Below are 23,657 nucleotides of genomic sequence, written 5' to 3' on the forward strand. Positions count from 1 at the left end.
ATACTGGTATGTGCCAAATGCTGTGTAAATGGAGCTCTTGACATTTGGCATCAGGATTAAACAAGATGTCCCTATGACTGGGACACATGGTGCTATCATTGGCCGTCTCATTTCCCTTCAGCAATCACCGACTTACAGGAGCCCATAATGTCTTCAACAATAAGGAGTCAATAATGATGATAAAGATCACCATGTATTGGAAGTCTATTTTGGTACTGGCACTCTAGATACGTTATCTCATTTAATTTTCACAATGATCCTATACAGAGGTAATATAATCTAAATATCCGGTCCAATTCTGTGTAATCTGGAACAAATTAACCTCTTGGTGCCTTGCCTTGGTTTTCTCATCCATAAAATGGGATTAATCGTGATGTCTACCTCAGAGAGTTATTTTGAGAATTAAATGAGACATTATAAATAGAAAGCACAACAGGGCCAGATACATTGTAAGCACTTAATAAATATTAGGTGAAATCATTGTTGATATTACTATATTTATGGATGAGGAAACCAAACTCAATGAAGTTAAACAACTCGCCCGAGGTCAACAGAGATCAGAACAGGGATTGGAGCCCTGGGATATCATGAGCTGCGGATATTTGTTTTTCATTACTCTATCTGTATTAACTGGTTCCAAAGATCCTGTATTCAATTCAGCCTTTCAGGAAAAAATCCAGAAAATCTCTAGCCCAACACAGGGAACATAAAAGGGCACATTACCCAGCGTCCGACATCTTCCCCTTCCTACTCCCTTGTTCTCATCAATAAGAGGAGAAAAGAAATCCATGTCCAATCTCTTCTTCAGTTATTCTCATATCTATAGAGGCCCTCTTTGACAAATGCCATGAATATTGATACTTACACAACTAGAAATAAACAGGCACTTATTGAAAGTTAGGTAAAAAAGAATATAATGCCTTTGTGTCAAGTCCACGGGCATTTTGAATGCCATGAGATGTGAATGTCATCAGTTGAGTTATAAAAGGGATGCGTTCATAAGTATAAAGCTGGAGAGGAGAAAGCACTAAATTAAAGTCAGAAAACTTGCTTATATCCTTCCAATCACCAAATATTTATTGGGCATCTACCGTTTGCCAGCCACTGTTCTAGGTGATATGGCTGCAATATTAAACAAGGCAGACACAGGCTCTGTCCTCATGGCAGTTCTAGCCTAGATGGGGAGATGTTCTTAATCAAGTAGATGACCATATATTTAATTACACTAGTGGTAAGTGCTATAAAAAACAAGTACCTGAAGCTACCAGAGTGTATAACAAGTCAGAGAAGGCTTCCTGAGGAAGGGCCATTTAGGCTGAGTAAGAGTTGTCCCAATGAGCACAGGAGAAGGGGGAAGCCTTTCTAAAGACAGATTTGGGTGAGTGGGAGGAGGGGAAACAGGTCAGTGAGCAGGAAGAGAATAGCTCAGCGCTAAGCCACTGAGGACTTCAGTCAGCTCAACTCCCCACAACTCTGTCCTTTACTGGAAAGTAAGCGTGATATAAAACTTGAAAGTGCTCTCTAGTTTCCTCAAATTCTCTAGATTCCGCTCCCCTGTGTCTGAATCAAGGGCATACCATAGAGTGAGAAGATTCTGGTCCAGAACAGAACCCATTTTCGTTGACAGTGGCTCATTCAAACGTAGGAAGCAAATATAAACTGCTCCTAGGACAGGAGAACCATCATTTCTTTCCTGCATCTTCAAGATCCCATACTGGTTTCCCAAAAGGCTCAGAGACAAGTGCTCCAACTCCAAAAGGAATGTCAGGGATAGATTTTATGACTTGCCACTCCAAGTCCTGGTTTCGTTAATGGACTATTAATGATCTACCTGAATTCTCCAATTTCCCCCTAAGAAAACAATGAAATGAAAAGTTAAGACTTCCAATGTCTTCAGATAGAATGAAATACAATGCACTTTAAGAACTACTTTGGTCGTTTTACTGCTATTAATCAGGTATCCTAAAAACAATGGTTTCTTTCACAAGGTAACAGTTGCAATCGGGCTGTACGTGAAATTTTATTGTTTAATAAGGCCCTCTACTGGCAATCTCCAAAAACACAGTCTCTTTCAAATTATTTTAACTATTTTAACTATTCCAAAAATAAAATATCTCACATTCCTGACTATACAAATCTGTGCAGAAAGAATGAGTGAGAAGCAAAGGAAAAAGTGAAGAAATAAATGTCATTTCGAGTGGGCCATTCATTTAGCTATTCACGAAATAACATTTCACAAAGCATCATTTGCTTTTTTCTAATGAAGCTATTCTAGATGTCAAAGGTACTCAGAAACAAAGGATTTTTCTGCAGTAAAATGTATCAAGTATTCATGGAACCATAAAACCAAATTATGAATGTTATTTACCAACTACAATAAACCAGATCATTTCTGTCTGTTTACCCACATGTGAGTAATTGACTATAATTAGAATAAAAGAAATGTTGACAGCATGCCTTTTTAAATTGCTTCCGATATGGCACAACTAATAATTAACTTCTCCTGCTTGACAACTGACAAAAAAACAGTATATGGTGATTTGAGAATTTATTCATATAAAAAGAATGCTTTAAAAGTAGATTATCTTTGACACATTTGTCAAAGGGCTATTGAAACAAGTGGGAAAACTTAGCTATAGATTCCTAGAAAACTAAGCAAATTTTTTAAATGAGGCAATTAATAAGTTTAGAAAAATATTTTTAACAGAAAAGAAATTTGATCACAATAAATTGACACAACAGTAAAGATTATTTATACTGATGATAAAAATAATCATTGAATATACATTTAGTCAAAATTGTGATATAATTCTATTGGAGAATGGAAAGGTGTGAGACTGTAAGAAATCTACATTGTGGGGCCGGCCTGGTGGTGCAGTGGTTAAGTTTGCACATTCTGCTTTGGTGGCCCAGAGTTCGCCAGTTCGGATCCCGGGTGCAGACATGCCACCGCTTGGCACGCCATGTTGTGGTAGGCGTCCCACATATAAAGCAGAGGAAGATGGTCACAGATGTTAGCTCAGGGCCAGTCTTCCTCAGCAAAAAGAGGAGGATTGGCGGTAGTTAGCTCAGGACTAATCTTCCTCAAAAAAGAAAAAACAAACAAAAAAGAAATATACATTGTAATCTACCATGATGAGAAATAAATAATTTGACATTATAAATAGATATAAAAACATTACTTAAAAATATTACAGAAAAAGCAGCTAAAAGAGTGGAAAAGGCTTTGAGGAGCAAGACTGGGGAACAGGGAAAGGCAGGATGGCTTAGGGACTGCAAAATATATATATACATACGCAATGTTTATATACATTATATGAACATTTTAGTACTATCATTTAATGTATATATACACATATTGGGTGTATAAATATATATATTTTATATTTTAAATATTAATACAAATATATATTATATATAAAATATAAATATTTTATATTTTAAATATAACTATATTTTATATATAACTATGTAACTTTCTATATAACTATAGATATTATATATATAACTATAGATATATACATAACTATATATATTTATATAAACATTTTAGTTCTATTTGGCTTTCTAAATTATGAGCATGTATTACTTTAAAAAGTTTGTAAAAACCGGTTAGCACTGACAACGGAAACCATTTGGGACATATCTTTTGAGCTGGCCTGGATCAGTGTTCTATGTTTCCAGATTCAATTTGCCAAATGAAGCAAGTACCCTTCGTGGAGCAGTTTGTTAGACACGCATCTCGACAGGAACACTTGTTCCCACATTTCAGAACAGTTCCTCTTTCAACACCGTAATATTTATCTGCCATATTATTATCCAAGCTTATGTTCCAAAATGGGTTTGGGACTTTCCTCTTGAACTCAGTCCATTGGGCTCCTATAGTGCATCCAAATTCTACTCAAAGGGCTCACTAATCCAGAAAGTTTATTTCTAAGAGGAGAGATCTGGTTTCTTGCCCTGAAAAAGACCAAGATTAATTTATATAACTACTGGGAAGTACCTTGTGTAATTGAGGCTTCCAAACCGACACGACACACTTCATTAGACAAGTATGTATTGGGGCATAGTAAATGTTGTGGGTAATGTTCTATGTATCCGAGAGATTTATTATTTCATCTGTAAAGAAAGCACAATTGGGAATCCCAAATTCCAAAGGCATTAAACTTTGTAGAATTAGGGAAGTGGAGAAAAATAAGGCTCTAAGATACCTTGTTTTAACTGGTTCTGTGACTTGCCAGTGTTCAGCTGCAACCATTCTGGTTATTTAAATCCACTCTCTCAAAATACTACCACTTCCTTTGGTAAACTTTTCTAGGGACCAACCAGACAGCCAACCATTATCTCTGATTTTATTTTTTTAATCTAAATCCCCTGGATTACACTTTTGACCAAGCTGAACTCAGCCTACCAACACCCATACCAAGAATGCAAATAATCTTCATGTTTAGCCATAAACTTGGGCTGACCTGCAAAGGCATTCATATCTGAGATTAAAAGAAAAACAAAAATACCAAAGCACTGGGCATGGGCTTTAGACACTTCTGGAAGACTAGAAAACGTGAACCACCAGCTCAACACGTTGGCACCTAGAAGTGTTCATCTGATTTGCTGCTCTGCCAGTACAATCAGGCCAGGGGAAGACAAGAGAAATCAAAGTTCTATCGTGGGAAAAGCTCATGAGAAAAATGGTCTTCCACATCTAGAGAGCAGTACAACGAAAGAGTCAGAGTGTGGGCTCGGGGTTCAAATCCTGCCTCTGCCTCCTACCGCCCATGTGACCTTTGCACATAACCTCATCTTTCTGAACCTCAGTATCTTTGCTTGGAAAATAAATATAATGATCATGAGGTAGCAATGCAAAGAGTTTAGAAGTGTACCTGGTACATAGTAATCACTCAATAGTGATTATGGAGAAGAAAAAGATTTGAAACCTTCTGTTACAGTGCCAATCAAGCATGCCTTCATACACTTTTTTCGTCATTTATTGGGAACCCACTCTGTGCCAGATGTTGAGCTATGCATGAGAGTACAAGTTTGGCAAGGGCCTGGAGGATAAACTGGGTGGATGGAGAGGTGCCACGGAGAAGAGCTGAAAGTGGAGAGGGGCTAAAGAACATGCAAGCCCATCATGTTTGTGTAAAAGCAGCAGCTCCTGGTAGCTAAGCCAGTAATTGCCATCCATCAGAATCACCTGAGAGACTTTTCTACTATGCCTGGGTCTGAATCCCACCTTGGGGATACTGATTCATCACATCTCAGGTGGGACATGGGAATCTGCAAGGTAAATAATGACAACAGCTAACACTCATTAGTACTTAATATATGCCTGGTACTGTGCCAAGTGTTTTAGCTGTATGAATTTATTTAATCCTCTGCCATGCCCCCATGAGGTACTCTTATTATCCACATTTTAAAGATGAGAAATTCAAACAGAAAAGTTAAGTGAATTAACCAAGATCATAAAGCCAGCAAGCAGTGGAAGCAGGACGTCAGCCCAGGCAGTTTAGTTCCAGAGACCAAGGCCTCCATCACTACGCCACTGATGGAAGATTCAGATGAGCTGCCAGGCCAGGAACCTCCAGGACAGATATATACGTTCATGCAGATGGGCGGAGAGGAATGAACCAGGGTAGGCTGGCAGACGTCACATCAGGACATCACAAGCAGAGTCTGCCCTTGAAGGCCTTCAACCACGGTGAAGAAGAATTTAAAGCCACTCAGAACAATTATGTGGTCATTTTGCTAACCAAGTGCAGAGGCCTCGGTGTTTGATGCAGGAAACGGAATATCTAAGATTAGCAATTCACTCATTCATTTATTTAGTATTATGCATTGAACAATGACTTTATACCAGGTGATGTGGATCTAGGCAGTATTAGTTTTCAATGGGAAGAGGTATTTAACTATGCAGCAAAGAGCTGCAGCTCCCCAGTAAAAGACAACACAAGACGCAATGAGACTCTAAAGAAGGGAATCCTCACTTTGACCTGGAGAGTCCACAGAGGCATCCAATAGGCAGGGGTGTCAGGGACAAAGAAGGTTCCAGAGAGAAAAGGAATGTAGGATGTGAGTGGAATCTAGGTGAATGTTAGAGTCTGAGGTCCAGGCTGCAATGAAAGAATAAGAGGGAGGAGGAATCAATGAGAAGTGAGGCAAGAAGGGCCTCAAAGAGGAGGAAAAAAGGCAAGGTGTGGTCAATAATAAGAAGTTTGAGACTTGGAACGAAAGCAGAAGCACCAAATGTCAGAACTAGGAGCACCTTATGTCTGTCAACCAGTACCCAATGCAAAAAAGGCCTTCTGTACTATTTCAACTGCCAGAATCCCCTTCCTTGCCTTTAGGCCATCAACTGTGAAATAATCACGGAGTTCTCTTTGGTTCTCTAGCAAAAATAACAAGGAACAGAGACATTAAGAAACATACCCGGAGCCAAAGACAAAACAGCAACGTTCTCCCTTTGCCAGACCACCTTCATCCATACACCTCACACAGCCCTGCCCCTACAAGACGACCATTAACCATGAATGGGTTCTACTTCTTCCATAATCTTCAGGAAGTGAAACATGGAAGGCGTGCAAGAATGAGCCCGGGAGACTGAGTTTCTGGGTGTAGCTCTGCCACCGTCTTGCCGGGTGACTTGGGACAAATCTCTTCCCCTTTTTGTGCCTAAGATTTTCTTCAGTAAAAGGATAAGCTTTGAGTAATAGTTTGAAAACTTTTAAAGCACCAAATCACTTATTTTAATTGAAAATTCACAAAAAGCACTGAGCTTTAAGACAAAACACATATTCAAGCAAGGTGTGCTCTGATGGAAACTTTGGAGCTGACAAACACACAGGAGGTTGCCCACCTTACAACTCCATGGAAAACAGTGGAATATTTTAGGACCTTTCTGGCACTGGTTTCTTAGAATTCTCTGAGACTAGAGAAAAAGGGAAAGGCAGGGAAGGCTGTGACTGCTCTCCTGGGCTGGTGACAGAGCAGCTGAGTTGAGGAGCAAGCCAGGTCTCCAGGAGTGAGTCACGGGGTTCGCGTGCAGGAGTTAAGAGGCTAACAGCCACTTCTTGCCAATCCGTGCAGCAGGGCTGTCAGTTCTAGATGGCAGGAATCAGCTGTGATTTGCTACTGGCTGCAAGGGGCCGAACTGCAGACGCTGAGGCGCAAACCCAGCCGCGTGAAGCACGCAACAGAGAGAGAAATTCACACGGCTCTTAAGCAGAACTTCCAGGTGGCCCAGTGCAGTCAGCTGTGCTAAGAGGGAGCCTGTGTACAGGCTGGCGGCATACGGACCCCCCCTCTTCCTATTCCCTAAAGAATATCTGGAGAGTTTTAAAAAGTTGGGATGACAGTGCAAGAGAGGATGGGGACCTTGAATCCTGACCTAGCCGAGTGTCCAAGTTTGACTTTTGCAGTAGTACATTAATTCAGCTTCCCAACTCAAAAGACAAGTCAGAACGGTGAAAATTTCTCCAGATACTCAACGGGAAAAAATCCAGATAGAAACGGTTTCAGTTTCAAAACATTTTTCTATACTTTCAGATTCTCCAAGAATGAATGAGCTTGGGTGTGTGGGGGTGGGGGGAGGGGTTGCGTGTGTGGAAAGAGGGCTTAGGCAGGAGGGAAGGAGACACTGTAAACAACCTGCACATATTAGAAATCTATAAACCACAGAAAGGATCAGAGACAAAAAGTGACTTCCCCCCCTCCTGCACACAAGCTAATTAAAAATTAGCTTTATAGTTTTGTATTAAAATTCCTAGGTCAATCTAATAGTTTTTTGTATGGTTGGTTGCTTTTTATTTTTTTTAAAAAAATTCCAATCTCCCCGCAGAGGCAAATAAGGATTAGGAATTCAGTATCTTGTTATCCTCTCAGTCCTGGTGCCTGTTCTCAGAGACAGGAGTCCTGTGCACCTAACCCGTCAACTTTAGCACACTATAATTACTTGGAACAAATGCATACTTGTGGCAGCCGAGAGAGCCTGTAGAAATACGTAAACATCATCATCTCACATTAAAAGGAAAGCAAGCTGTACAAATAAGAAAAACTGTTAACAAGAGTTAAAAAAAAAATGCCAACAGTCTTACTTGCAGTTAGCTCTTCAGTCAACACATATCACAGTCCTGGAGACAGACACAGGAACTGCAACAACTCTCTCCAGCTAAAAATTTCCTCCCGAGTTTATCCTCTGTTTATTTTTGAAGCATTAAAAGGCCGCGCTCACAGAACACACTCAATTTTCCTGAACATCCAAAGCAGCAGCGAAGTCCTGCAGCGAACTCGGAGCAAGTTTGCGGAGACTCGCTCCCTCGGCTGCGGCTCCGTGGTTGCTCCGAGCTTGTAAATACAAGCTCCGTGGACAAAGTCCCAAATGACATCACTGGCAGCTGCTTATTGTTGAGTCTTTATTAACTGACTGTCAAAAAGAAAGGAGGGGGTGGGGAGCAAGAGTATCTTTTCTGCAGCAAAAATCGGCATCTTGGAGTGGATTCCAGTTATACACGCGGAAATAATCCCATTGATTCAAATTTTCAAGAGCTTGCTTTCTCTCGAGTCAGATCCTTTCTCCTGAAAAAGGCAGCGAATCCCCTCCCCTAATTTGTGCTGAATAAATTGAAGATGTGGAGGAAAAATCTCAAATGCCAGGAGGGCCCTACCACGTTGTTTACCCACCTGTTTCCAGTCTGTTCAGAGTTGGACGATTCATAAATATATGAATATTAGTTATGCCTTATATTGCCTAACAAGTGTTCCTGTGATATATATACCTGCTAACACTTTTTCTAGATGGATTGTCCCAGGTTGCAACTCTTTTACAGTAGCCTCTAAAGCTTCTCAACTCGAGGTCAAAGGAAGGGCTCCCTGAAATCATCAGCAGAATTGTTCGTGTGTGCAAACAGGTGGGTTTTTCCTGAGACGAATGCTGGAAGCTGTCTTCAGATTCTCAAAACTTTAATGACCTACCTACACCACCCCCATCATGCCAAAAAATAAAAAACAAATAAATAACTCCTGCCAAGTATTTCCAACAATCTCAAGGACTACTGTAAACCCCACCCTCTTCCCACTAGCAAGATAAAAGTGGGCACTTTTGCCCCTATTTTCCCCTATTTTGTGGAATCTCTCTTTCTCTGTCAGCTGGGTCTTATTTGCAGTTTTTGTAGTTATCTCCCACCCACGGCTAGCCCCACCTACAGAAATCCACTAATCCCAGCCCAGTCTCTGCCACGGAGCTCAACACGGAGCTCAACTCAGACCGCTGTTTTCCTTCCTTCCTCTGAACTGCTTATAATGATGCTGACTATTTATATTTATTTGTTGCTTTTTATATACCGACTTGTATTTTTAGCTTGTTTTTTAGCCATCTGTGTTCTGTCTCCCCAACTCAGTTTGAAAGGTCTTTGAGGGCAACCATTGTGTTGTGTTATTTGTTTATACCCAAATCGCTTGCCATAGTGAAACTTAAACAGGAATGGGAGGAGGAGGGCATTGCGGGTGGGGGCAGGAATAATGTTGGCAGATTCCACGGGATGGGGTGTATATTTAGATTAAGCACTCTCCCTGCCCTTGAAAAACAATGACCTCACATCTTACTACTTACCCACAGTGGATGCTGACTGCACATCCAAAAATTATTTTCTCAAAGAGCAGTGATGGATTGTGGATTTGGTAGGGTATCAAGATCCCAAAATATACCACATTCATGAAGAAATCACTTAAAGACAGTGTGTATCCTGTATGCCACTAATGGATTTAAATCAACACAATATTTACGGAAAGCAAACTAGAAGTACCCAAAGATTTTATAAGTACACACCTTTACACCCAGCAATTCCACTTTTCCAGAGCTCACAAATATGCTTGCGAAAGAGCCCAAGGATGGTTCAAGAAGCATTATTTATAAACCAATAAAGTAGAGACAACTTGACAATATGAGAAAAGGTAAATTATAAAAATTACTGCATATGTGTAGAACTTAAGAGTTTAAAAAATTGAGGTAACTGCATCTACTGATATGGAAGGAAGTAGGCAGTGGCTTGTTGAATGAATAAAGCAGATTGCAGTATAGAAGGTAGCATGCAATGGGACGAATTATACAAATCATTAACAGTGGTTGTCCTTGGGGAGTGAGGTAGGGGAACTTTCACTTTTGTATGTTTCTGTGTGGTTTGACTTTTTTTTTCCATGAGCATGTTCCACTTTTGTTACTAAAAATAATAAAAAAGTACATGGTTGTACAATTTTCAAACTAAATCACAAAAAGAAACCTACACAGGAAGACACCTTCTGCAAGTGTCTGACATACAGTAGGTGCTCAACAAAGACCTATGGATTGGCTGCCTCTTTGTAGAGTTTCTGGTAGGATGCAGCAGTACGTGGGGATAGCATGGGGTAAAGAAGAGGGAGAATGAGGCACTGGGTGTTTATTCCTGATGGAATGACCAATCCCCTTTCCATTACATTTGAGGACCTATTTGAAAACCTCTTAGACTCTCTCCACCTTAAGAAATGATTAAAGTTAAGTGCTCAGAACATAAAGTGCTGACCTTTTGCTTGTGCAATTGCCGTTTGACAAATGGAGTTTTAAGGTAAGACAAGTATGAACCACTTTGGTTCAGTTCGCTGGTTGCCAGCAAGCACTGGGGGAAAGTCAGACAACTTGTAAGGGCACAGGTTTGCCAGGCCCCTTGTCATGGCTGGTCATTAGGGAACTCTCCGGGGAGGTTAGGAAAGTCTAATCCACAAGAGTGTTCAGAGCTTTCTTAAGGAGGGACTCGGGGCTGTGAAAGTCAGTGGCCTGGAATGATGGCACAAAACACAGGTCTGTCTCCCCTACAAATGGCCCACAGGGCCTCTATAGTGGAAAGCCATAGGCATAAGCCATACATTAGATACTGTATTTTTCTTTAGAGGAAAAAGAAAATCCAAGAAAACAAACCATTGAAAATTTCCACCAAGGTAAGACAGGTTTTTCAAAGCACCATCCCCATTCCTCTAGAGAATACTGGCGTCTTGCCTTACTTCCTAGCGAGAAGATATCTTGAGTATAATAATTTCAAAGAAAGGAAAGCACAGCCCATAGCTCCTGCATGTTTTTGCTTTGCTCAGATCCACATATCATAGGAACCTGAAGCCAGCTTCTGTTTAAAAGCACATTTGGAGCCCGTTGAGTGTGATAGGGTCACACTTTCCCAAGGGGAGAGTTAAATACAAGTATTTAACTTGACTTACAACTTAGTATAAAAATAAGTAAGGGAATGGGGAGGCAGGGGGAGTTTTTCCCACCTCTACCAGGTGATGGCTAAAGCTGCTGCCAGAATCACCCCCCTGCTGACACGCCTGGCCCACCTTCCCACTGAGGGCCCAGCTCCAGTGCCTTCTACTCCTCCACTCAGGCAAGTTCCGCTCTCCCACGAAGCCTGCTCTCACCAGGGAGGACTGCCAAGCAGTGTTATAATAGGCATATGTCTATCTATTTATCTGTTCATTTTTTAAAATGTCTTGTGCTGTATTCTTCATGTTTAAGCATTTTCTATCTTAAACTGGAAAATCCCTAAAGTCAAAGATGGTAATCAGATCTGCACAGTGTGAAACGCCTTGGAGGTGCTTGCTGGTGATGACTGTGTGTTACTAGGGACCCACCAAGACTCTCATACCAGGTCCAGCGTCTTCCTCCAGTGTCTGGTTTCCCTCTCTCTCCCCCTCTTACCCTGATAAACAACTGTAACTACTGTCATTTATTAAGCACTTTTATGGGTCATTTGCTTTAAATGCATCATTTAATTTACCTTTAAAATAACCCAGTGAGTTAGATACTATGATTATCACTCCCCTTTTACACCTGAGGAAACTGAGGCCCAGAGAGATATGTTACTTAAGTAATTTGACTATGATCACACAAATAATAAGGAGCAGATCCACCATTTCAACTCTGCCTGACCTTCCAGCGTCCTGTGGAGGGCTAGCTCCGTTGAAAATAATTGGTATACCAACATGAATAAGGAAAATTTGAATTATAAGCATGTAGCCATCATTAAAGTACTCAGTTCTGATTCCTATATACAGATATATGGCTAGACATTCAACAGACCTTCAGACTTCAATCTCAAACTAGCATGACTTCTGCTCCTTTCCATAACCCAACCCCTCCGCTTAGCTTGTAGAAGAGATATAGTGTAGGCTTCAAGGAGAGGGGTAGAGACCATAGGAATCAGATTCTCAGGGCTTAGTCTCAGTGCTGCCATGGAGGAAATGCTCCATACCCTGGGACATGGGCAAGATCCACCTGCGGGAAGGAAAACATCGTGGAGGGCAGGCATTTAAATGTTTACTGCTGATTTCCCTTTATGCTGAGAGCCTTCAGGAACTCCTACTCCTTTGCTCCAATATCTATCTTTTCTCATGGAGCTAATGGTTCTACCAGGGCTTAAGAGATGGCCTGTGGCCAGCCAGTCTACCCTGTAAGAGTTAATATGATCAGAAACAGGAAACGGAAGAGATTTTAGAAGGAGTCACATAGCAGATTTTAGATTTTAGAAGGAGTCAGCATTCCCCACAAAAAACTAGCATGGCTTTGAGAGTGTGAGTCTTAGGGGCCCTGAGAATCTGCATGTTTAGAAAGTGGCCACATCATTCTCATGCAGATGGTCCCCAGACCATAGTTTAAGAAGTACTGGTTATAACAAGGGGAGTAAATATATGACTCTCTTGTCTATAATCAGACATTGATAAAGATCTTGTAGCTTTGTCCAGGTTCCTTAGGAAAAAAGCAATCAATGAGCAAATTCCTGGTAACTACTGCCTACAATAGATCACATCTGACACAAAGTTGGTGCACAAAGTGCGAAAACCAGTGCCACATTGATGGTCCTAAACACATCGTCAGATAAAGACATGTATAGGCTTGAATCGCTGCAGATGTTATAGTAGTCCCCCTACATAAATCAAACAGAAACCAGAGCAAACCATGAAGTGTGAAGAAGTCCAACAAAGTTCAGATTACTCCCATAACGACTGCTTTGATGTATTTCACAATATATCAAATTTCAAACTTACAAGTGCTTTTCCCTTATTGGGGGAGGGAGGGCTGCTTGCTGGAACTCTCAGCACACATGTAGTCTATCTATTGGGTTGTTCACACTTGCGGGATGCCAGGGACCTCTGGAGAGGGACCTGATATGGCACATGTTTGTTGAAAGGGATGATGAAAGGGAAGGTTGTAAAATTTTACCAACTTTGAAAATTTGCCTGGGACCTGTCCTGGAAATGGGGTGCTAGCCTCTCATCCATTTTCTTTCTCAACCAGCCCAGGCTCCAGGCCCAGCCCAGGGAGGTGCAGCGAGGGTTAATGTCTCTAAGGCACTGGAAGGCTCTGATGAAAGGCCCTATGTAAGTATAAAGTATCACTGTGGAGTTGCAGGATTTTATTTCAGCCTCCTCATTGTGTTGTTGACAGTGCATACTGTGAGTTTGACATTTTTAACTACTTTGCTTGCCCCACATAAAAGGGGCTGGGCAAGAGGAGGTGGGAAAAGGGAACGGGGGGGAGCCATATTCTTCCCCCAACTTCTATTTTACACAAATCTAGAGCACAGCATTAAAGTCTGGTTGGCATGCCGGGTCGGACAATGCTGCTTCAGAGATTTATGTAAATTCATTAAACTACAAGATGCAAGTTGCCTTCCTTTTAACCTGAGAACAGAGTCCTCCTGAAATCAGAGCCTGACGGAGGCCTCAAGGGACATGGTTGTCTGTAAACTGAGAAAGCAACTCATTTTGTGGCCCATGGTGATTGTCTAAATAAAAAGACCCTGAGTTCGATTTGCACCAGATACCGAGAGGCCATTAAAATCAGTGATCGGGCTAAGGGAAGGAAGGGGATGGGGCCAGCTACTGACTTTTCCCTGGTGTGTGAGAACTGGATTGCTGTGTGATTAGAGCCTTCAATAAAGCCTGCCCAGGATGGCATCAACAGTCAGCCCCCCATGGTTCCTAAAACACTGGGGCTCTGCTGCCTAATAGCCCCTGTCCCCGCGGCCTCATGCTAGTGGCTGACAACAGCCCTGGGATGGGATGAGGAAAGGCTGATAACAGGCTAGGACATCCCAGGGCGGTGGCACCCCAGGGAGGAGGAGGCCAATCCGGAGGGGACGGACTCCCAGGCTCTGGAACCTCTGCCTGCATTTGCCCAAGAGGCCAGCAGAGCCCTGGGCTGACTTGGGAGCACTCAGGTGGCCCCACTGTTCCTCTTTTCATGCTGACAACGCTTCTTAAGTTAAAAACAAAAGTGGAGATGCTGGTAGGCAAGGCAGGTCAGGGGTCTGTCAGAGGGGTGGGCTGGAGGTGGGGTATGCCTTTTCTTCTTTCCTCTTTTTTCTCCTTTGGAATCACACGCGCACGCGCGCATGCACACGCACACACACACACACACACCCCCACACACACAATATGATTTCTTTTCTCTGATTGCCTGATAATTTAAGCTCCAGAAACACCTTATGTTTGTGGCAAATATTCGTTCTTCAAGGTTCTTTAGAAAACACGTCCTTACAGATAAGATAGAGTGAGGCAGCCCTCCCCAGCATCTGTCCCCAGCCACACAGCCCTGGGAAGTCAACAGAAGTGGCAGAAATGGAGAGGCGGGGGCGGAGGGGCAGAGCAGGGAGAGCTGCCAGCTCAGATGCAAAGAGCACCTGAGGGAACCCAGGGCAGAAGCTCCCCGGGATGCAGCAGGCTGGGCCTTGCCCCAGTGGGCTTTTCCAGGTCCAGGACTGGCCTCTCACCCTTGCCAACAGAGGGGAAAGCCTTCACCCTCCAAGTATGGATGATGCATATATAGCCTTTCTTCTAGGAAAAGGTGTGCCTATTCTTTCCTTGTATTCACAGACAAAGCTCACTGTGGTGTGGAGAAATTGTCCTTTGCCCAGGAACCACAGTCTCAGAATCTTCCCTGAGGAGTCAGAAAGCCTGGGGGACCCAACTCTGGGCTATTAGACCTTTGGAGATAATAAAGTCCCTCAGCTCTACTGTCACTGCTATTTTAAATTTTATATCCTAAATAAATCCTAAAAATCTGCTGGTGGGGAAATTAAAGTATAGCCTTCCTATTCAGAAAGGAAAATAACCGTTGAATTTATTAGTTATTTATTATTTTGACTGATTGTAATAACGTGAGTCTTATTGGTCAAGTTCATAAGATGCTATTGTTAGGTTAGAAATGGCTTAATGGAGGCCGGCCCGGTGGCGCAGCGGTTACCTTCGCACGTTCTCCCTCTCGGCGGCCCGGGGTTTGCCGGTGCAGATCCCGGGTGTGGACATGGCACCGGTTGGCAAGCCATGCTGTGGTAGGCATCCCACGTATAAAGTAGAGGAACATGGGCATGGATGTTAGCTCAGGGCCAGTCTTCCTCAGCAAAAAGAGGGGGATTGGCAGTAGTTAGCTCAGGGCTAATCTTCCTCAAAAAAACAAAAAGAAATGGCTTAATGATGTGGCTAATACCTTCTGAATAAGTATTAAAATGATGAATTCCTTGTTTTATAAGAAAAAGGGTGTGGTTAGTATAATAAAGAGGGTTTGGAATGTTATTTTAGCAATAGTATACTTTCAAAATGAAATCTTAGGTAGAATTTGGCTACGTAAACCAATTCAGAGGGTGGTATCCTTGGGTGAGGTCCTACAGCCCATCCTGCCAGCCCTCCCCCACTCCCACCTGCCCAAAGGAGCAGAGAAAGGACATACATATTTAGGCAGGACCAGATGAATTGGACTAAATGACATTCTTTCCTTGTCTGCTCCATCCCTTATCGATCCTGCCCTCTGAGCTCTTTTGACCCAAACCTTGTGCACCACGCAATTTAGCCCTTAATTATACACAGCAAAGACTTGTGTGTTCACATCTGCTTTTGGTAGGCAACTCTTACCTCCCAGCCAGGTTGGTATCATCTTGACGCAGAGACCATATTCTATAATTCAGTAGTTCCCTCCGTACCAGCGTGGTGCTAGGCAGGTGCAAGCTGTTTGAATAAACAGGGTTTTATTCCAATTGTGGAAGGAGACTTAAAGTCACAGGAGGCCTAAAAGGTGAGGGTAAGCAGGTAGATTTTATCCAACTTGGGCCGCCAGTCACAGACTTGAATGGGTGGTGGCGGCGTGGGGACGCATCAGGGCCTCGGATAAGGAAACTTGGCTGCCTTTCTTCTTTTTCTCCTTCTTTCTTTTCCTTCTTCAGCTAACCCTCTTCCAAGCCATATGTCAGACACAGATTATCATACCTGCCTGCTCCTCCAAGATGCAATCAGCATCACTTAGTAATGGTGAAAAACATTTTGGGAGTCCAGAGAAAATAATATATTATAGTATCGTGTATCATGTATAATAACAAGTCTCATGTGAACTTGAGGGCTATGCCAATGCATTAATGTTTTAAATAATTATTTATCTTTTAGTTTATTATTGAATTTTCTCCTTCAGAGTCACTCACCAAACATTATAGGGAACAGTTTACTGTTCATACAACAAATCCTCATTGAGCACCTCTTGTATGCCAGGCTCCACCCATATTTTGGAATCTGAGCAGCTACAAATACTCATAGAACCTTCTCTGAGGGTCTACTGATTAGGAGATGTAATGGAAACATCCGTTGAAAAAGATATTTTCAACCCTGTTTTGATAAAAATAAGTCAAAATATAGAGGCTATTAGTCTAAGGGTGAGAGATAGTGGCCGAGATTGTGTGTTAGAAAAGTTAAGGCAACCTGACAATCAAGTGCAGCTAATGGAGCCCAAGGCACCAACCTCTTTGGTACAAAGAACTTAGTTATTAGTGGGAAGCCCAGTTCATCAATGGAAATTTAATTGTTGACTGAGTGTAAACTATGGTTTACATGAGGTCAGAAAGTCCAAAGGTTACAGTTAGCGAACATCTCAGCTTGTCAGAGCCTTTCCTGTAACCTATTCCATATTTTGGAAACAAAGTAAGAAGATTTAGCTCTCATTTCAATGTAGAGACAAGATCAGTTCCCACCAAACCCTTTGGGCCTTGGACTTGGATTAAGCAACCCTTAGAAATGTACTTCCTGAAGCAAGTAACCTCCCCACCCTCCGTGCCAAACTTCCACATCAGCACTAAATTATGCCCAATCCCAGAAGAGACTCATTCATTCTAGGAGGGAGGAGTGTTGGACATACCGGAGGTCAAGTTTGGGTGGAAGTGGGCTTCTCACTAACTTTGAAACACATATCACCCCCCTGGTGAGAGAGAAAGAAAGAAAGAAGTAGCAGATGCTCTAGAATCAATGAGTTGAGGTCACTTGTAGAGAGAAGACTCCCAGGGTTGTTCTGTAATGCACACAGGTACAGGATCACCCAAATCTGGCTGAAGACTTTGGCTCAGGACCTGGCTTGACCTCTATGGCCCTGTAAGTATCTAGGTGCATTATGGCATTTAGCTCTGGTTTGTGTCTTAGATTTATTGCCTATTTTGCCATTCTTTCCCAATCCTTAGCAGTTTGTTCCAAATAATTTTCTTTTCTGATTCATTGCCCTCATGTTCAGTTTCCTTGTGATCTATATTTATTAGCTGCCGAGCACATGTGAAGCACTGCAGGAACCATCAATAATGTCTCTGTTCCCTGTCACTCTTAACTAGATGGAAAAACATCTGCCCATGTTTTCCCGACACTCTACCTGTCCATTATTCCACGGCTTCAGTTGTGATTCCATGAAGTAGCCTGGAAAAGATTTTCTATCAATCCACTTAGGACCCAGGTTTAACACTAAAGGTCAAGCATCCTGCAAAACCCCTCCATCTGGGCTAACCAAGAGGGTTGATCACCCTAAACCCACCACAGTTTCTTTTCGCAACTTCCCAAAGCCTCATCTAAGTGGAAACAGTGTGTTTCTACACAAATCCCCTAACACCCTCCAAATTGCTTCCAGCGGCCCCTCCCGTGTAGATTCTGCGTGGCTTCTTCTATTTCCTGTTGAGCCTCACTTCCTACGGTAACTAAACCTCTGCTCCATTCTTTTGTTTCCATCTTCCTTGCCACCTTTCCTTCCTTCAGCGTTATCCCTTGGAGCAACCTCGTTTACTTCCCCGACCCATCCCTGTAAAAGGCACTTGGCCAAACTGTGAAGTCTTTACAAAGAGATGTTGTGGTGCGCCCTCCTGGGAAGGCTTAACCTGTGGAGGACACGGACTTGACGCATCCAGATCTCTCTTCAAGTAGCAGAGAGCCTCCAGCTGCCAGCTCCTTCAGGATTAGCCTTGCCCAAGGGCCAATCCTTCCCGAAGTGGCCCATATCCAATTACTGATCCATGTAGGAATGTAAAAGCCAGGAAATTCTGAACTGATCTCTCCAACAGGCCACATGCATTCCGCAGCAGCCTGGAGGGTTGGCTGAGGCTCTGTGAGCCTGCATCGCAGTTCTCCTTCTCCCTATATCCAGTCCACCTTCTTCCACTCCCTTCTGCAGGTGTCCTTCTCCAAACAACATCCCACAATATCCGAACCCAATCACTATACACACTCTGTCTCAGTGTCTGCTTCTAGAGAACCCAACCTGGGTCATAATCTCAAACCTTAAGAACTTTAAGTACAGAAGGGGAAAGTATGGTTTCTCCAGAGTCCTCAGTAAAATCTGTTTTCTTAGACAACTAGGACACTAAATCAGGGTGAGAAATTACAGTCTGGAGAGCCATACAATATGCTCCAGTACAGAGGCAACCTGACAGATGATCTGAAAGAAACACACACTTAAAGCAGAGCAGCAGCTTCAATAATTAAATAAGATACATAAGGTCAAATAAAAACAGCAGTAACTTCATGATCACAAACATTTATACAGCACTTAGTATGTGCAAATGAACTGAGGCACAAGGTTGAGTAATTGGCTCAAAGTTGTACAGCTAGTGAATGGACAGAGCGAGGATTTTAACTAAGCAGATGGCTCCAAAGTCTCCACGAAACTGTCACTATACATGACGTGAATGTGGCACGTGCACCCTGTGTGTTTGTACTGAGGCTAAAGAAGAGGCTGAACAGTAAGGGAGAAATCTGGTAATGGGGAACCTGGAGACTCACAGGACTCCAAGGGACAGGTCAGATGGGACACGAGAACAGCACATCACAGCGAAGACTAACTCTACGGCAGCTTCTGGCCTACCCTCCATCCTTCCTTTATAGGGCTGAGGCCAGCTCGGGGTTGACCAGGTTAGGTGTGAATGTGAAAGCAGAAAAGTCGGTGTGCCTGGCTAGAGTAAAGGATTTGAATACAGGAATGCAGACAGGACTTGACAGAAATAGGTAATAAAACTGCCTCAGTGGAGGGGAAACAAATGATAAGATGAATGCCCTCATCCCACCCATGGCAATAAACATTGCCTTCCATCATCAATAAGCCACATCAATATTTTGATGACATGACATTCCTTTTTCCCTAGATAAGGAAATCCTCTGTGTTAAGCTGAGACACACCCAGGCTTAATTTAAAACTTCCATGTCAACGTCCCTGTGTGTATCACACACGTACCTTTCTCTCCCCATTACAGTTTCATTGTGAAAACATAATTCCTTCAATTCCCAGCAAATAGGATGGACAAAGAACACCATAAGTATTTTTGGCTTCCATACACGTCAACACAAAAAATAGAGATGAAATTGTTTTCTTTTCCTTTTATCCAACTTTGATGCTACAAAGAAGCTAGACAAACCAGTGAGCCCACTGCCAACACATCGATCAAAAGGCACAGGGCAAGCCATAGACTCCTTCCCTGCTACTCAGGAGGCCAAAGTCTCCTAGCTCCCCTCGTGAATTGTTTGCTCACCCACGAGTTACTGTAAGCTGGAATGACCCAGGTCACTGCTGCTTCTTGGAGATGAATTTTTAAACCACATTCTACCTCCTGCCTCTCTGCAGGAGAAAATAGAAAAAGATGAAGATAGATAATTTTTTTAAATCCTACATTGTAAATTATTCATATTCCTAGTCTTTGGTCAAACAGGATCTAAATTCCTGTACCTCTGTTTCTCTGAGCTGTGTGCATTATTCAGATGGATGTGGAAATTGAACCCCAGGCTAAAGGCAGAGGAGGGAAAACATCTATTTTCTCTTTCACCATGGAAACCCTATGCACCATGGGGTGCTAAGGAGAAATGAACAGCTTTAATATCTTGGGGGGACGGCTGGCTTTACCTTAGCCAGCATAATGGAGTGGGTGCAGCATAAATCATGGTGTCTAATGCAGGCTGTCTCTTGAAGGCTCAGGGAAGCCTCTTACTCACACAGAACAAATCAGCATGGTTTATTCCCAAGACAGATTAAGCGTTTCCCCACAAGCTTTAATCACCTCTAGGTACCTTACAACGCTCAGTGTGCAGGCCCTCAGAGATAAGGGAACATTGTAGATGGACTGTCGTCTTGCATGTGATGCTTCCATCCTAAATACGCAATAATACCATCAAAAATATTAGTCTATTTTTTAAGACCATGTCTCTGGCATATGTGCAAATACATGAATATATGACCCACTCAGAATGCGTAATCAGTATAAAGTCTCTTCTCTCTCTCTCTCACACACACACACGCAGAGTTTTGAATATAAATAGTTCCAAACTCAATAGCTATTTACAATCAGTTATTAGAAAGCTCAACTGACATCTTTTCTTCCCTTTTCTTCCAAGCTTCTTCCTCTTTCTCTTCCTCTTGCCCATCCTTGTAATATGACTTAAGTCAAGAGAACTTAATAATATCAACACTTGCTTTTTTTTCACAACTCTGTTTCACATGGGATGACCTCATCACAAATTAATCCTCCATTGCTGCTAAAATAAATCTGTATTGAATGAGGACATTTGTTTCCCTCTCTTCAATATGAGTTTAAAAAATGTAAAAAGTAAACTCGGGAAGGAAATGTCTCAGATGCATCTGGGCTCCCAGTGAATAGCATCAAAATGCTGCAGGCGTGTAAGAAGTGGCCGGAGAGAGATACCTAACTGGACGTCTGCACCTCTTCCCTTTCCCCGTCCACTTCCTGTTGTGCGGGATTCTTCCCACGGAGAGTGAACCCTTTAAACTGGAACACGCTGCCTCACTTAGGCCCCTCTGTTCTGCTTGCTGGGATCTCATTGGCTGTCCTGAAGCCCAGGTGTCAGTTGGGGAATGCATTCTCCCAGGGCAGGCATCTGGCCCTGGGTCCTTGGCAAACCAACTGTGACAGGTTCCTCCAACAGCTGCAGTGGCAGGCTGAGCTTCCAGGTGATTAAATAATCCTGCTTTCTGGTCTGCTCATGTGTCTGGATTACAGCCATCTCCCGGGAGCCAGGGTGAACCAAACACGGCTGTCTGCGCACTGACCACAGCTCGGTGTCTGTGGTTCCCTCTGAAATTATGAAATGTCCCCTTATCTTTCCCAGGCCACTCAAACCCAGAGTTATCACAGACACGCCCTTGGGAAGAAGAGATTCTCCACTGGCTTGAAATGGAGCTGAAATTTCACTTTTCATTGTAAATAATTTTTAAATTTGATAGCTGTGCTTTGAAAAGCAGGGGCTGATTCTAACACTGGCTAGAAAAATTTTCCTTTCTTGTGACATTGGGCATGTGCATGCAATACATATCTGACTGCATGTGTACAGCAGCTGAAGATATGGATGAAGTAGAAGTGTTCTCAATGTATTTACATTTTCCAAAGATACAACACCATGTCCTGAGAAATAATTACGAGACTGCTTTTTGGTGATGCTAAATGCTGCTGATATGCAAATACCAGTGACCTCCCATTGAATAAAAATACAAATCCACATCAGGTGATGGTTTAATTTAATGATAACTAAAGGGGATCCTATAGACCAGTCGTTTTTAAAGTGTGGTCCTTGGGCCACAGCATCAATGTCATCTGGGAGCCTGTTAGAAATGCAAATTCTCAGCCCCAACTCCACATACTGAATCAGAAACTCTGTGGGTGGGACCCAACAATGGTTCAACAAGCCCCCCAGGTGATTCTAATACAAGAAAAGTTTGAGGACTGCCATTCTGGGGACAGCTGGGGCTTGATATGATCTAATGGAGGGAGCATGAGGGTTGCTCTGGAGAATCCTTCCATCATGATCCACTCCCAGCTCAGCTCGATCTAATTCATGCTGCTACTGCTCTCTCCGAAAAGGTGCTACTGCCAGCTGTCTAATTGTCTGCTCCCACACAATCACCACCCCCCATACAGACAGTAGTAATTAGCTGGTGATTTGCTGTAGCATCTACAGCTCTGCAGACACCCAGAGGTGGCAACTCACTGTTCAATTCTACTCAAAGTCCCCCCGACAGACAGGCATAAATGTCCCCATTTTACAGATGGTGGAAATCTAGGTTGCCAATGGTCTTTCAATTAAGACAACATAAAAATGGCTGTGGGTTCACCCTTTGCTACAGTGACTGGCATATTGCCAGTCTCTTGGTCTAGTTGATGTGGTCTGAAATCTGAAATCCTAAGACACCTCTCCAAGCCTCACTCAGCCTCAACCAGGTAAGAGGTTGGGATAGGGATATACTGTTATTGGTTCAAAATGTCTTCAGATGGCTAATAAAAAAGTTTTACAGACAAAATCATCTTGCAGAATAGAACTTAGGATGATACCCACTGTTGATGGGGTCATGGTGAAAGGAGGCTTCCTCACGCAATGATAACAGGAGTTGTAAACTGTTACAAGCTTTCTGGGAAGCAATTTGGCATATCATTTGACTTAGCAATTATACTTCTTGGAATTGATCAGAAGGAAATTGTCCAGGGATGGTAAAAATGATTAATATATAAGAAATTTCTCTACAATAGTATTTGTGAAAAATGAAAAAAAAATGCCAGCCCTGTGGTATAGTGGTTGAGTTTGTGCACTTATAATGAACTATAATGCAGCAATTTATAAGCAGATTTTTGAGAACAAGTTGTTCAATAGTCACAAAACAAAGTTAAGCAAAAACAGCAGGATACAAAATGTTATAAACAGTAAATCCCATTTAAAAAATTGTAAGTTAACACAATACACTTGCAATACATATGCTCATGTGAACACACAGAGATATGCATTGAAACTGACTAAATAGAAACCACTGATACATTAGGAATGATTATAGTGTTTTATTACACCAAACTTGGGGGAAAATATCCTTATTTTACAAATGAGGGAACGGAGGTCCATAGACACCAGCCAGATTGTCCAAAGTCGATTAATAAATAGAAATCAAGGTCTTGCTTGTCTGAATCAAAGCCAATGCTTTGCATACTCTATTTTCCACTGGTTCTGATACCTTAACTAGTTTGACACATCATGCTTGAGGTGGGAATGCAAGCCAGGTCTTCTTGCTTCTTGTCTACTGTTCTATTGCAAGGAATATACAAAATATATTTTGCCATAGATCATAGACCACCTCCATCTAGATTTCTTCCAAGTATTTCAAGAAGCTTATAATAAAAATTGCAATTGTCGAATGCATAATATATATTAGGCATGTACCAACCATTTTATAGATGTCATTTCATTTAAGGGTTTTTATCACAACCACTCTGTGTATTATAAGTACTATTCACCTTATTTTCATATGAGAAAATGGAGACTCAGAGAGTTTAAGCATCGACCCTGAACACACAGGTAGAAAGTATCAA

General features: G+C 42.3%; 1 protein-coding gene across 11 annotated transcripts in view; it reads right to left on the reverse strand.

Annotated features, from left to right (window-relative positions):
- The window catches only part of NCKAP5 (NCK associated protein 5), a 918,003-nt gene that overhangs the window by 818,660 nt on the left and 75,686 nt on the right, over positions 1-23,657 (reverse strand). For 5 of the 11 annotated variants that reach the window (XM_070241815.1, XM_023622816.2, XM_070241814.1 and 2 more), the window contains exon 1: positions 8,091-9,143. The exons of 4 other annotated variants lie outside the window; for them this stretch is intronic. The gene's annotated coding sequence lies outside the window, so the exon portion shown is untranslated. Of the gene's footprint in view, positions 1-8,090; positions 9,210-23,657 lie in introns of those variants that run through there. 2 more of the 11 variants (XM_023622815.2, XM_070241813.1) reach the window with 1 other exon arrangement.

Source organism: Equus caballus, chromosome 18 (genome assembly GCF_041296265.1).
Source record: "Equus caballus isolate H_3958 breed thoroughbred chromosome 18, TB-T2T, whole genome shotgun sequence".
NCBI lineage: Eukaryota > Metazoa > Chordata > Mammalia > Perissodactyla > Equidae > Equus > Equus caballus.